Raw genomic sequence first — 15,299 nt, 5'->3', positions numbered from 1 at the left:
ACAGCACTAGAACCAAGCCCATACATATATACAGCACCAGAACCAACCTCAGTACATAAATACAGCACTACAACCAAGCTCAGTACATAAATACAGCACTACAACCAAGCTCAGTACATATATACAGTACCAGAACCAAACTCATTACATCTATACACAGCACGAAAACCAATCTCATACATATATACAGAACCAAGTTCAGTACTTATATACAGCATCAGAACCAAGATCCGTACATATATACAACACCAGAACAAATATAGCTCAATTTAGTGCAACCCCTGCCGTATAGGTTTGTACGGCGTAAAACTACAGCTCCCAGCATGGCCCGAACAATGGTAAGGATATGCTGGGAGATGCTGTTTCACAAAAAAATATATCATAATCATCTCGCTGCAGATCACACAATGACTACAATACTGATTAGAGGCAGGATAAACATTTACATTAAGTGACTCACCGGTGACGTCTCAGATTCTAGTTCTTTTCTTCTCCCTCCGGTCCAGACCTCTATGATGGATTTCTACCGACCATGACCCATTTCTGCAGTTTTCCGCTCAGATGTCTTCAGCTTCTCACTTTTAAAACATTTCTGCACCTATAAACAAAGTTAAAATTCTCAACACCTCTAAATATAATAAAGCACCATACACTGAACCTCTAACTATAATAGCGCCATACACTGTGTCCCTGATTATAATAGTACCATACACTGACACACACACACCGTGCCACCTGTAGATAGTGCCCCCATAGCTCCCTGTAGATAGTGACCCCCATAGAGCCTCTGTAGATAGTGACCTACATAGAAGCCCCTGTAAATAGTGCCCACATATGGACTCCAGAGCTGCAAGGCAATAGTGCTAACCACTGAGCCACCGTGCTGCCCTACATATGGCTTCCCCTATAGATAGTGCTCCACGTATAGCCCACCTCTGTAGATAGTGTCTCACATATAGCTCCCCCTGTATATAGTGTCCCACATATAGCCCCCCCCTGTAGACTGTGCACTACATATAGCCACCCTGTTGCTACTGCCCCACAGGTAACCCACCCCTGTATATAGTGTCCCACATATAGCCCACCCCTATAGAAAGTACCCTAAAATAGCTCCCTATAGATAATGCTCTACATATAGCCCACCCCTGTATAGTGTCTCACATATAGTGCCCACATATAGACCTCCCCTGTAGATAATGCCCCACATATAGACCCCCTGTAGATAGTGGCCCACATATAGAGCCCCCTGTATATAGTGGCCCACATATAGAGCCCCCTGTATATAGTGGCCCACATATAGAGCCCCCTGTATATAGTGGCCCACATCCCCACATATAGACCTCCACTGTAGCTAGTGCCCCACATATTGACCCCCCCTGTATATAGTGGCCCACATATAGACCCCCCGTGTATATAATGGCCCACATATAGAGCCCCCTGTATATAGAGGCCCACATCCCCACATATAGACCCCCCTGTAGATTGTGCCCCACATCCCCACATACAGACCTCCCGTGTAGCTAGTGCCCCACATATAGACCCCCCCTGTATATAATGGCCCACATAAAGATGACCCCCCCCCTGTAGATAGACCCCCCCACTATAGATAATGCTACTCACATTTTTATGAGAAAAAAAAAAATATAAACTTGACATACTCACATGATCCCGTTCCCACGCTGTTCACTTGCGATGCAGACATGCTCTCTTCTGAGCATGTCTGCTGGAGCTGAACGAGCGTTGTCCAATGCCGCTGATTGGCGGGGCAGAATGACTTGCCCCGTCAATCAGCACCTTCCAAGCATGGAAGTGCCGCGATGATGTCATCGCGCTGCTAGCCATTCAGTGTCATTGTAAGGCACTGGATGGTCGGGCACGGAACATGCTCGGCCATTCAGTGCTAATGCATATATTTGGCTGCCGCTAGCACCGGGGCCCTCTCCGGTGCTAGCGACACCTACAGGCATGAGGGGGCCTGTGTCGCCCAGCCCATACTTGGAGGCTCGGTGGCGCGGGCCCCATAGTAGCGGCGCTACCGCTGTAGCAGCCATAACGGCTGCTAGCGGCGCCACCGGGCATATGGGGGGGGGCGTGTCGGCTGGCGGCACGGGCCACCTCAAGCCCGGGGCCCCGTAGCAGCCGCTACGGCTGCTACCGCGGTAGTTACGCCACTGGACTGCACATATATCTTGTTCATTCCAGGTCTATCAAGCACAGGAAAATAATTATGGATCTGTTTCTTTGGAATATGTGTTCATTCCACTATAATCTCCACATTTATCCTGTTCATTCCGGGTCTATCAAACACAGGAAAATAATTACACATCTGTTTCTATGGAATATGTGTTCATTCCACTATAAACTGCACAAATATCCTATTCATTCCAGGTCAATCAAGCACAGGAAAATTATTACGCATCTGTTTCTATGGAATATGTGTTCATTCCCTTATAAACTACACGTAGATCCTGTTCATTCCAGGTCTATCAAGCACAGGAATTTCCAAAGGCGACTGTTTATATGGAATTTATAGTTAATGAGGAAATAAACACAAAGAAAATCTGTTCATGCCAGGTCTACCAAACATAAATTCATTATGCCCCTTTTTATATTTTCTTTCCATTAGTAATAATGTTCATTCGTTTTCTTAATTCTTTTTCTTCATTCTTTTTAGCATGTCCCTACTGCTAAGAGAGGAATTGGGTAGGTTGCAGAGAGTGTAATGCATTTGGCCACACCCCCACTTTTCATGGAGTGGCCCTTGAACTGAGACTGCAGTGCCCAATGATTGCCCCCCAAAGTTATAGCACAAGTTACGACCACAATAAACGGTTTAGAACCTCTAGTAAAGTATTTAACATTGCCCGGGTGTCGCTTACCGCAACCACTGAATGGCCCTCAAACAGTGGCAGATTAAATAGACCATAGGCCCTGGGTTGTTACTCAAACTTGGACCCTCCTTCTCCACCGCCGCCCTGCCACGCCGTAACTATTGTTAATACCTTTTTGCGCAAGGATTAACAAATGGTTGTTACGATTCCCCTTTCACAGGGTTGTGTCCCTACATACTGACAGTCTCCAACCATCGCTGACACTATCACACTGTGCAGGAACACATCCTCTAACAAGGTGAATGGTAACACCCACTTGTCAATCAGTCCTGGACTGCACAAAGACTTTATGTGGAATACAAGGATTTCCTGTAATAAACATGTCCGGAGAGGTGACAGATTCTCTATAAATCTAGTGACTCACAGGTGACGACTTCTCAGATTCCAGTAGTTTTTTTCCCTCTTTTCTTCTTCATCCGGTCCAGAGTTCATGACAACTTCTCCCAGCCATGACACATTTCTGCAGAATTTGCCACTCAGATGTCTTCGGCTCCTCACTTTTCCAGAGTTTCCACGCCTATAAACGAAGTTAAAATTATCATGGTGCCACACACTGTGCCTCTAAATATAATAGCGCCATACACTGCGCCCCTGAATGAAATAGTACCAAACACTGTGCCCCTGAATATAATTGTGTCACACACTGTAAAGTAAAGCACCACACACACAGTTCCCCCTGTAGATAGCGCCACACCCCCCAAGTAGATAGCGCCACACACAGCTCCCTGTAGATAGCGCCACACACACCACCTGTAGATAGCGCCACAACCCCCCTGTAGATAGCGCTCCCCTCCTTGTATATAGTGACACACAGTTTCCCCCCCTTGTATATAGTGCTACCCATGTTTCCCCCCTTGTATATAGTGCTACACAGCGCTCGTCCCCTCTTGTATATAGTGCCACACAGCGCTCCCCCCTTGTATATAGTGCTACACAGCATTCCCCCCTTCTATATAGTGGTACACAGTGCTTCCCCCTTGTATATAGTGCTACACAGTGCTTCCCCCTTGTATATAGTGCTAGACAGCGCTCCCCTCCCTCTTGTATATAGTGCTACACAACGCTCCCCTCCCTCTTGTATATTGTGCAACAGAGCGCTCCCCCTCCCTCTTGTATATAGTGCTACACAGCGCTCCCCCTCTCTCTTGTATATAGTGCTACACAGCACTTCCCCCCCTTGTATATAGTGTTACACAGCGCTTCACCCCATTGTATATAGTGCTACAGAGCGCTTCCCCCATTGTATATCTTGCTACACATCACCCCGCCCCGTTTGGATATAATGTTACACAGCGTTCCCCCTTGTATATAGTGCTATGCAGCGTTCCCCCCCTTGTATATAGTGCTACACAGCGTTCCCACCCTTATATATAGTGCTACACAGTACTACCCCTCTTGTATATAGTGCTACACAGCGCCCCCCTTCCTTGTATATAGTGCTACAGAGTGTTCCCCCCTGTATATAGTGCTACACAGCGCCCCCCCCCCTGTATATAGTGCTACACAGCGTTCCCCCTTGTATATAGTGCTACACAGCGCCCCCCCCTCCTGAATATAGTGCTACACAGCGTCCCCCCCCCCTCGTATATAGTGCTACACAGCGTCACTACACTGCAGCCCGGTGATGACGTTTTATCCCATGTGAACGCTGCAGTCTGTGATTGGCTGCAGTGGTCACATGGGGTGAAACGTCATCCCATCTCAGGAGGCCGGCCCGGACAAAGAAACAGAATTCTGGGCAAGTATAGGATTTAATTTTTTTCTGAGTTGTGTTTTTACATAACATCTGCTATTTGTTGCAGGTTTTACGTCCCCATTGAATTAAATGGGGAAAGCCCAAAACAAATAAGCAGCATTTACGCAAATACAAGTGACATGCTGCGGATTAAAAAACTGCACCGCAGGTCAATTTCTGAGCGTTTTTTTCCGCTTAACAAATCTCATCCAGACACTGCGTAAAATTTCCGACCAGAAATGTAGTCCTGCAGTGCGTATTTTTCATACCGCAACATGTCCATTCCTGCTGCAGAGAGTGGACTGAATTGCTGCGTTTTTCAGAGGAGATATCACCATCCCCCAATATTGAGAAAAACGCAGCAAAATACGCACCATTTTCTGCAGTAAAAATTGCAGGAAATGGTGTGTTTTTTTCCGCAGCGGAATTTCTACTAGTTTCAACCGAATTGCTGCAGAAATATATATATATATATATAACACACACAAAAAAAAATGGCGACAGCACACTGCGAACACCAATGTAACCTAAACCACTAAATATAAATAAATATGCATTACTGCTAAATCTACTTATAATAGGGAGGTTCTTAGCGCACGTTTTGATCAAAAAGTGTTTGCCCACCTGCCACGACAAGGCGACCTCTATAAGGTGGGGACCTATCTGCACATACACCCAGAACTGGGACTAAGCCTACATATATATCTGGGGATGGTCGGAACCAGCATTAAACTCATTAAAATCACCCAGGGCAGAATGGGAGGAGTGCAAGATCAAAAAATGGAGGCAGTCACTAACCCCACATATATGGATCACATAAACAACACAAAAGTTTTAACAGCACATTCCAACAAAATGATATAAACTGTGTATGCAGGTCCAAGAACACCTGCGACTGCAAATATACAGCAGACAAAAAAATGGCGACAACACACTGCGAACACCAATGCAACCCAAACCACTAAATATAAATAAATATGTATTACATGCAGTGGCGGATTATCATTAGGGCGGTTCGGGCGGCCGTCCGGGGCCCAAGGCTCCCGGGGTGCCCATGGCCGACCGAACCACACATGATCGCACGGCCCACCTCATGTCCAGTGTGGCGTCGCTAGCACCGGAGGGGGCCCCGGTTCTAGCGTCAACCACATTCACACATCAATGAAAAGTTACTATAGTAACTGGGGCCTATGTAATAAACTACATGGGCCCCTGTTACAATAGTAACGGACAGTACTTACCCCTCCTCTTCCTGGAGCGCATGGGAGGTTCTGACGTCACAGCGCTGTGCGCAGCGCATAACGTCACGTTGCTATGCGCTGCGCACAGCGTCCCGACAGTTGATGGAGTGAGGACCAGCGGCCGAAGAGGAGGTAAGTTTAATTTTATTGTCTTGCTGATGGGTTGGGGTCAGACACCCGGGGCCCCTGCCAATCAGCTGTTTTGAAGGGGTTGCAGCCGCTCGTACAAGCGCTATTTCCCCTTCATTCCGGTCACTTTCTCACACTGAATTGCCGACACGGACGTGTCAGCGATTCACAGTGTGAGCAAGTGAGGGAAATGAAGGGGAAGCAGCACTCGTATGAGCGGCTGCAACCCCTTCAAAACAGCTGATTGGCGGGGGTCCTGTGTGTCTGACCCCAACCCATCAGCTATTGATGGCCTATACTGAGGATAGGCCATCAATGTTTAGGGACTGGACAACCTTTAAAGCCTACCATGTGTTAGGCTTAGGGTATGTGCACACACACTATTTACGTCCTTAATTGACGGAGGTATTTCGGCCGCAAGTACCGGACCGAACACAGTGCAGGGAGCCGGGCTCCTAGCATCATACTTATGTCCGATGCTAGGAGTCCCTGCCTCGCTGCAGGACAACTGTCCCGTACTGAAAACATGATTACAGTACGAGACAGTAGTTCCACGGAGAGGCAGGGACTCCTAGCATCGTACATAAGTATGATGCTAGGAGCCCAGCTCCCTGCACTGTGTTCGGTCCGGTACTTGCGGCCGAAATACGTCCGTCAATTACGGACGTAAATAGTGTGTGTGCACATACCCTAAGATACAGGGCCCCAGCTTATACTGCATAAGAATACTGTCTGCTGGACCCTGTATCTAAGCCTACATTAGGACATTTGTGAAGGGAGTTCAGCAACTTGATGGGGTGAGAGCCTTCACTCCAGCATTTCTCCTGCTCACAGCCCGACACTTCCCGCAGGCAGTCTCCCCTCACGCCTCTACTGGTAACAGCAGCAGCAGGAGGAGGAGGAGAGGTTGTGTGAAGAGTAGGGAAGGGGGGCTGGAGGGGGAGCTTCTAAAGTAGCACAGGAAGATTTAGTAAGATAGACAGACCACGGCTGCTAATAGCTGGGAGTCGGACAGACGTTAGAAGCTGCTGTGCCGCCCTCTTAGAAATACTGTACCCTGCCTCCTGAGGCCAGAAGCTCACCTTGCCTTATGGCAGGTGCGGCCCTGGCACCGGGGCCCCCTCCTGTGCTAGCGACGCCACCGTGTTCCGTGCGGTTTCGAGCGGCCATGGGCCCCCTAGGCGGATGCCTGAACCGCCCTAATGATGATCCGCCATTGCCCTCAAATGCCCCTGAGGGATCACCTGACCACAACTTCTTTATGCTATATCAGTAAAAGTGTTCAAAGTAAATTGTCATGTGTGGACATCTCACCTTCATTACCATTTAGGGTATGTTCACACGCAAACACAAAATACGTCTGAAATTACAGAGCTGTTTTCAGGCAAAAACAGCTCCTGAATTTCAGACGTTTTTGCATGTACTCGCGTTTTTCGCGCGTCTTTTACGGACGTAATTGGAGTTGTCTTTCATTGGAGTCAATGAAAAACGGCTCCAAAAATGTCCCAAGAAGTGTCCTGCACTTCTTTGACGCAGGCGTAATTATACGCGCCGTCTTTTGACAGCAACGCATAAAATTACACCTCGTCTTAACAGAACATCGTAAGACCCATTGCAAGCAATGGGCAGATGTTTGCAGACGTATTGGGAGCCGTCTTTTCAGGCGTAATTCGAGGCGTAAAACACCTGAATTACATCTGAAAATAGGTTGTGTGCACATACCCTTACAATGCATGGAAATAAATAGGATCCATAGACAGATACAGTCTTGGTCTGAGTTACCTTGCGCCCACCAAAGGAAATAGTTATTAGGCTAGGGCTCGACGGCAACACATTGTCCCTGACGTGTCACGGTGAATCACCTTTTCTCCTCGGTAATGCTGCTATTTTACAGCGACTCACATAGGCAACCCCGTGACACTATGAATCCCTAGTCTTAGGGCTCACTCGCCAGATGTACAGAAATAGTTTGTGTCCCATACTTATTGCAGAGTGCGTCTGTGCCATAGGTAATGATGCAATATAGAAATCACGTACACACGTGAAGACAAGGAAATGTTCTCAGATGTAGGCACCGAGGTTCTGTTCTCCTCGTCTGCGATGCACGCAGGGGGTCTTCCAATACCCTCGTTATATGTTGTATTCCAAAGAATCCTGATCTCTCGATCGTGGTGGTCAGACAGTGGTAATTTGTTCATCAGGCTACGGACACCCGTCGGTGGTGACAAACTCAGCCTCACTCAGCAGTAAAAGTTACTGTTAGGGTATGTTCACACGGCCTATTTACGGACGTAATTCGGGCGTTTTTGCCCCGAATTACGTCTGAAAATAGCGCCTCAATAACGCTGACAAACATCTGCCCATTGAAAGCAATGGGCTGACGTTTGTCTGTTCACACGAGGCGTATATTTACGCGCCGCTGTCAAATGACGGCGCGTAAATAGACGCCCGCGTAGAAGAAGTGACCTGTCACTTCTTTGGCCGTAATTGAAGCCGCTATTCATTGACTCCAATGAATAGCAGCGCTAATTACGGCCGTAATTGACGCGCCGTTCAAGCGCCTGCACATGCCGGTACGGCTGAAATTACGGGGATGTTTTCAGGCTGAAACATCCCCGTAATTTCAGCCGTTACGGACCCCCGCCGTGTGAACATACCCTTTACTTGTTAAGTAGATAAAAACAACGTAAAAATATATAAAGAAAAGGAGATCAACGTTTCGCAGGATATACTTGCTTTGTCAGGAGTGTATAATTAAAAAGATGGAATCTCATAAATTAGAATACTGGCACATGTAGATATATAGGATCCTGCTGAATAAGGGTACAGAATATACCAGATCCTATATATATATATATATATATATATATATACATGCGCCAATATTCTATGGTAATATACAATCTCATCACTCACATTCGCGATCCATAACATTGAATGATTCCATCTCAAAACAGATTTCCACAGACCTCCCTCTGCTCGCCCCCAAAATACATACACCACGCCTCTCTCTGACCTTGTTTTACTGCTCCACAGCCCTCCAATGCAATATGAACGAAACAGCTCTCACCTCATGTAAATTGATTATCGATTCTCGCTGATTGTATCAGACTCTTCTATGCACTGTCCGACCAGATAGATACACGAATTGTACTTGTTCACTTCTCCGCTGCCCTTGCAGAACACTTCAAACGGAAGACTGCAATATTGTACCTCTTCACCTCTATATCAACAAAACACTTCTCAACTCGAATACATATTACCGCTATTAACAATGTATCTTCTGTCCTGTAACTTTTTGGCTATATACTCCATCACTCTGAGCATGCACACCAACTTCCAGACATACAGTGCATTCGGAAAGTCTTCAGACTCTTTCACTTTTCCACATTTTGTTATGTTGAGGCCTCGTGCTAAAATAAAAAAATTCTAGTGTTTCCCCGTCATTCTGAACTCATTACCCAATTATGACAAAGTGAAAACAGAATGTTAGTAATTTTGCTAATTTATTGAAAAGGAAACTAAAATATTGCATTGACAGAAGTATTCAGACCCTTTACTTAGTTGAAGAATCTTTGGCAGTGATAACAGCCTCCAGTCTTCTTGGGTATGATGCCACATGATTTGCACACCTGGATTTGGGGATTTTCTGCCATTCTTGTCTGTAGATCCTCTCAAGCTGTGTCAGGTTGGATGGGGACCGTAGGTGGCAGACATTTTCAGGTCTCTCCAGAGATGTTCAATTGGGTTCAAGTCAGACCTCTGGCAGGGCCACTCAAGGACAATCACAGATGTGTCCCTAAGCCACTCCTGTGTTGTCTTGGCTTTGTGCTTAGGGTCATTGTCTTGTTGGAAGTTGAACCTTCGGCCCAGTCTGAGGTCCAGAGCATTCTGGATCAGGTTTTCATTAAGAATATCTCTGTACTTTGCTCTATTCATCTTTCCCTCAACCCTGACCAGTCTCCATATCCCAGCCGATGAAAAACAGCCCCACAGCATGATACTGCCACCTCCGTGCTTCACTATAGGGATGGTATTAAAGGGAATGTGTCGCTAGAAATTAATTTTTATTTTTTTCAGTTAAACAATTGGTATTTGAGTGATTACACATTGTTTTAATTTTTTTACATTTTTTCACAAGTCAGGAAATATTATAAATCAGATTCTAATTTATAACATTTCCATGTGCTGGTCACTAGAGGGAGCAGTATCCCAAAATTGCAGCATGGTCACTGTGGTAAATTAACCTCATTGCTTTATGCTGCAAATTTGGGGTGGACACACTCTCCTCTAGTGTCCTCACACAATCCCCCCTCCATTCCTCTGGCTATTGCCAGGAGAAGGAAGGGTTTCAATGTCTTCAAACCTCCTACACTGTGTGCCGCCATTTTCTGAGCGACTGCACAGTGTAGGAGGATTAGATACAGGGCTCAGCAGACCGTATCACATGAACATAATACACACATCACATACACGAACATAAATGACCCGCTCCTTGCGCCTTCGCTTCATTGAACATATGGCCGGAAGCCGCGGCCGGAAGTCGTCATCTTACTGTCCGGCCGCGGCTTCCGGTCCACATAAAAATGGCGCCGGATTTCGCTCTACGAACGAGCTTCTTTTTGGTCTGTGTGGGAGCGGCGCATGCGCCGTTCCCACACAGACGGCGTACGCTTCTGTGAATGGAACGGCTCCCGTTCGCATTCTCTATGGGGTTGTATGTGCCGTATTCCATCTCTGTATGTGTCGTTAATCGACACATACAGAGATGAAAAAAAAATGGCAGCCCCCATAGAGAAGTAAAAGTGAGAACACAGTAAAAAGTTTAACCCCTTAGTGACCACCAATACGCCTTTTCATGTTGGTCACTAAGGGGCCTTAGGCTAGGCTGACGCCTTTTCACGTGAGCCTAGTCTAAGTCCTGCACGGGCCTCCTGCTCCAACGCCCGCAATCGAAGTTTACTTCGATTGCGGCCGTTTAACCCATTAAATGCCGCCGTCAATAGCGACCGCGGCATTTAACTTGTTTACAGAGGGAGTGAGCTCCCACTGTCACCCATCGGCGGCCCGCAAATGCAATCGCGGGTCTCCGATGGGTTGTCATGGCAGCCGGGGACTTGATAAAAGCCCCCAGGTCTGCCCTGGACATATGCCTGTTAGGATGCGCCGGAGGCACGTCCTAACAGATTGCCTGTCAGATTTACACTGAGAGGCAATAATGCTCTGGTATACGAAGTATACCAAAGCATTACAGCAGCGATCTGAAGATCGCACAGTAAAGTCCCCTAGTGGGACTAATGAAATAAATAATAAATGTGAAATAAAGATTATTAATAAAAATTACAGTAAAAAAATAAATAAAACCATTTTTTTTCCATAAAAGGTGGTTTTATTTAGTAAAAGTGTAAAAAATAAATAAAAGTACACATATATGGTATTGCCGCGACCGTAATGACTCCATTAATAAAGTTAATATGTAATTTAAACCGCAAGGTGAACACCATAAAAAAACCCGCAAAAAACAATGGCGAAATTGCAATTTTTTTCCATTGCCCCCCAAAAAAAGTCATAATAAAAATGAATCAATAAGTGCCATGCACCCCAAAACAGTACCAATCAAAACTACGTCTCGTCCCGCAGAAAACAAGCCCAAAAAATCACTACAATGATGGAAAAATAAAAAAGTTACGGCTCTTGGAAAGCAACGATGCAAAAACAAATAATTTTAGTTCAAAAGTGTTTTTATTGTGCAAAAGTCGTAAAACATAAAAAACCTCCACATATGTGGTATCGCCGTAATCGTACCGACCCATGGAATAAAGGTAACATGTTATTTACACCGCACAGTGAATGGCGCCAATTTAAAAACGCATAGAACAATGGTGGAATTTCAGGTTTTTTTATAATCCCCCCAAAAAAAGTTAATAAAAAAAATTATATGTACCCTAAAATGGTGCTATTAAAAAGTACAACTAATCCCGCAAAAAACAAGTCCTCATACAGCTATGTAGACGAAAAAATAAAAAGTTATAGCTATTTGAATGCGACTATAGAAAAATGAATCAAATAGCTTGGTCATTAGGGCCTAAAATGGGCTGGTCACTAAGGGGTTAAAGTCACAACAGTAATAAATAAAATTTTTGTTTACATTTTATTAAAAGCTATATAATAATAATAAAAAAAATCATGACACCTTCCCTTTAATGGTTTCCTCTAGACATGACGCTTAGAATTGAGGCCAAAAAGTTCAATCTCAGTTTCATCAGATCACAGAATCTTGTTTCTCAGTCTGAGAGTCCTTTGGGTGCTTTTTTGCAAACCCCAGACGGGCTTTCATATGTCTTTTACTGAGGAGAGGCTTCTCTCTGGTCACTGTGCCATAAAGCCCAGATTGGTGTTCTTAAGTGATGGTTGACCTTCTGGAAGCTTCTTCCACCTGCACACAGGATCTTTGGAGCTTAGCCAGAGTGACCATTGGTTTCTTGGTCACCTCTCTTACCAAGACCCTTCCCCCGATTACTTGGTTTGGTGGGATGGCCAGCTCTAGGAAGAGTCCTGGTTGTTCCAAACTTCTTCCATTATGGAGGCCACTGTGCTCTTGAGAACTTTCAGTGCAGCAGACATTTTTTTGTACCCTTCTCCAGATCTGTCTCCACACAATCCTGTCCCTGAGCTCTACAGGCAGTTCTTTCCTCCTCATGGCTTGGTTTTTGTTCTAATATGCATTGTCAGCTGTGAGACCGTATATAGACAGGGGTGTGTCTTTCCAAATCATGCCCAATCAATTGAATTTACCACAGATCTACTCCAATCAAGATGTAGAAACATTTCAAAGATGATCTAGAGAAATGGGAGGCCTCCAGAGCTGAATTTTAAGTGTCATAGGAAAGGCTCATTTGCATAAATATAAAAATGGTCATAACTTGGCCAAAAATGCTCGTTTTTGAAAAAAACAAAAAAAACTTTACTGTTATCTACATTGCAGCGCCGATCTGCTGCAATAGGAGATAGGGATTTGCTAATCTGGTGACAGAGCCTCTTTAAGTCCATGCGAAATTTGAGTTTTTCATTTTTTTTAAATTTGCACAAATTTCTAAAATTCTGCTTTGACTTTGTCATTATGGGGTATTGAGTGCAGAATGATCTGGAAAAACTGCGCAGTACCGCTCCAGTCATATGGGGCACACAGGCATGGCCAGGTACGCCCATTCTTGTGATCAGTGGGGGTAAAAGCTGTCGGACCCCCACCAATCAGATATTTATCGCCTATCCTGTGGATAGGTGATTAAGATTGATTATGGAAAAACTCCTTTAAATAAAGTTTATTTTTAAAAAAAGGGTTGTTTTCTCCAGAAAAAATTGTTTTATTATGAAAAAGTGTTAAAAAATAAACATACTGTATATGTACACATATTTGATATCGCCACAATTGTAATGGCCCCTCATAGGTCAAGTTGAAGGACGTAAAAAAAAAATAAAGGCGGACTTGCATTTTTTTCACTACCCCCATTAAAAAGCACGACTTGTCCCACATAAAATAAGCGACAAAGTAATGAGGCGACGTTATAAATGTTTTCTATAAACAGTTATTTTATTGTGCAAAAGTAGTAAAACATAAAATAAACATACTCAACGCTCCTCTTCTCCCCTCCATGTCCCCTCAGGCTCCCTCACTGGTGGCAACTCCTACACAGTCAGGACCTTATATGTGATGCAGCACAAAACATCATCAGGACAGCGTCACATACAACGTCTTGCGTCAGGAATGAATTTTTTTTTTACATTTATTTCATTGTAAGGGGGGTGTTGGGGGGTAGTCTGATCAGGGTGGCAAGGTTCGGAGCTTGACACACCGTTGCTCCAAAACGCTCTGTCTTCTATCCCAAGTCTATCCCTCCCTTCCTTCTATAATTGAAAGGGGCCAGGGAGTGTAAAAGCCGAGTTCACGTCTGACCCCGTATTCTCCTGAACACGCCTGCGCTTCTGCTTCATAATCGGCGCATGCGTAGTTCATCCTTGACATTTCACCGGTCTAATCGGCTGTACTGCGCATGCGGCGATTACGTCAGATTACACCCTCTTCTGCTCTGCGGTGCCAAGGTCCGTCTCTTCCAGGTGTAGTCTGATGTTTGATAGGTAAATTTCTGGTGACACAATCCCTTCTCCCTTTAAGTCCCTATGAATACAGTGTCCCTGAGTCCTAATCCACACACAGGCCTAACGGACTGGTGACATCACACAACCAAAGCACAATTTTAATAGTAGTTATAGTACAAATCCTTCATTTTGCTATCTTCTTACAGGCTTGATATAAATACAGCATATTAGAAAGTATTGAAAAGAAAAAGAGGTGAATGACTAAATATGTTTAACAGCTGCTAAGGTTGCAGGAATGACGTACTGCCCGTCTGTCCTTCGTGATAAGAACCTCTGTGTATAGTGCTCCTTTTTGATAAAGCCAATTTTAGACCAGTTCTGATGTCATCTCTGCTTACTCAGCATTACTTTGCATTTACAGTGCTCAGCTATACACTTGTTGACCAGTAGAGGCCAGCACTGTCATTCACTTGTTTTTCCGGTTATGTTATTATTATTATTGTAATCACCGCCCAAAAAAAACATAAAAAAGTCAGAGCACAAAATATGAAACACATTTATTTTTGCAAAGGACGTATACAGCGTTGAAGAGCATGGATAGCTTTTCATAAAAAAAATATTATGTAGTGCTTTGAATGTACTACGGGAAGCTCTGCAGCTACTGATCAATGTATTATTGATGGGGATACATCCCCTGGGGACTCTTCACTCTTAACCGACCCAACATCGTCCATGTCTATGCTGCAGTTCAGCCACATTCAAGTCAATAGGGCACAGTGGAATGGGTGAGTGCAACGCTGCCTCGGGTATTAACAGAGCCATACTGATCCAGCACACGCCACGGATCCTGCTGATCAGACTCAGATCGATCCAAAGGCTACATTCAGAGGAGCGTCGGCAACCTCGGACGTGAAAAACGTCCAAGGTGCACCCGTGCGGGAGTCTATGGAGGGATGCATGGCACGCAGTAAAATAGGACATGTCCTATTTTTTCACGGACCATTTACATGCACCATTGAAACAATGTTCATGTGAACAGCCCTATTAAAATGAGTCCGTGTGACGTAATAAACTCTTGTCTGACCGAGCCCTAAGATATAAGCCATCAACTCTATACAGTATATCAGGAAAACTGTATTAGATTGCAGAAAGGGTCACCATCCCCCATTCTTATATAGGTGGCAGTGATCACGCTGGCACAGCTCC

Source organism: Rhinoderma darwinii, chromosome 3 (genome assembly GCF_050947455.1).
Source record: "Rhinoderma darwinii isolate aRhiDar2 chromosome 3, aRhiDar2.hap1, whole genome shotgun sequence".
NCBI classification, from domain to species: domain Eukaryota; kingdom Metazoa; phylum Chordata; class Amphibia; order Anura; family Rhinodermatidae; genus Rhinoderma; species Rhinoderma darwinii.
Note: the sequence above shows the minus strand (reverse complement) of the source record.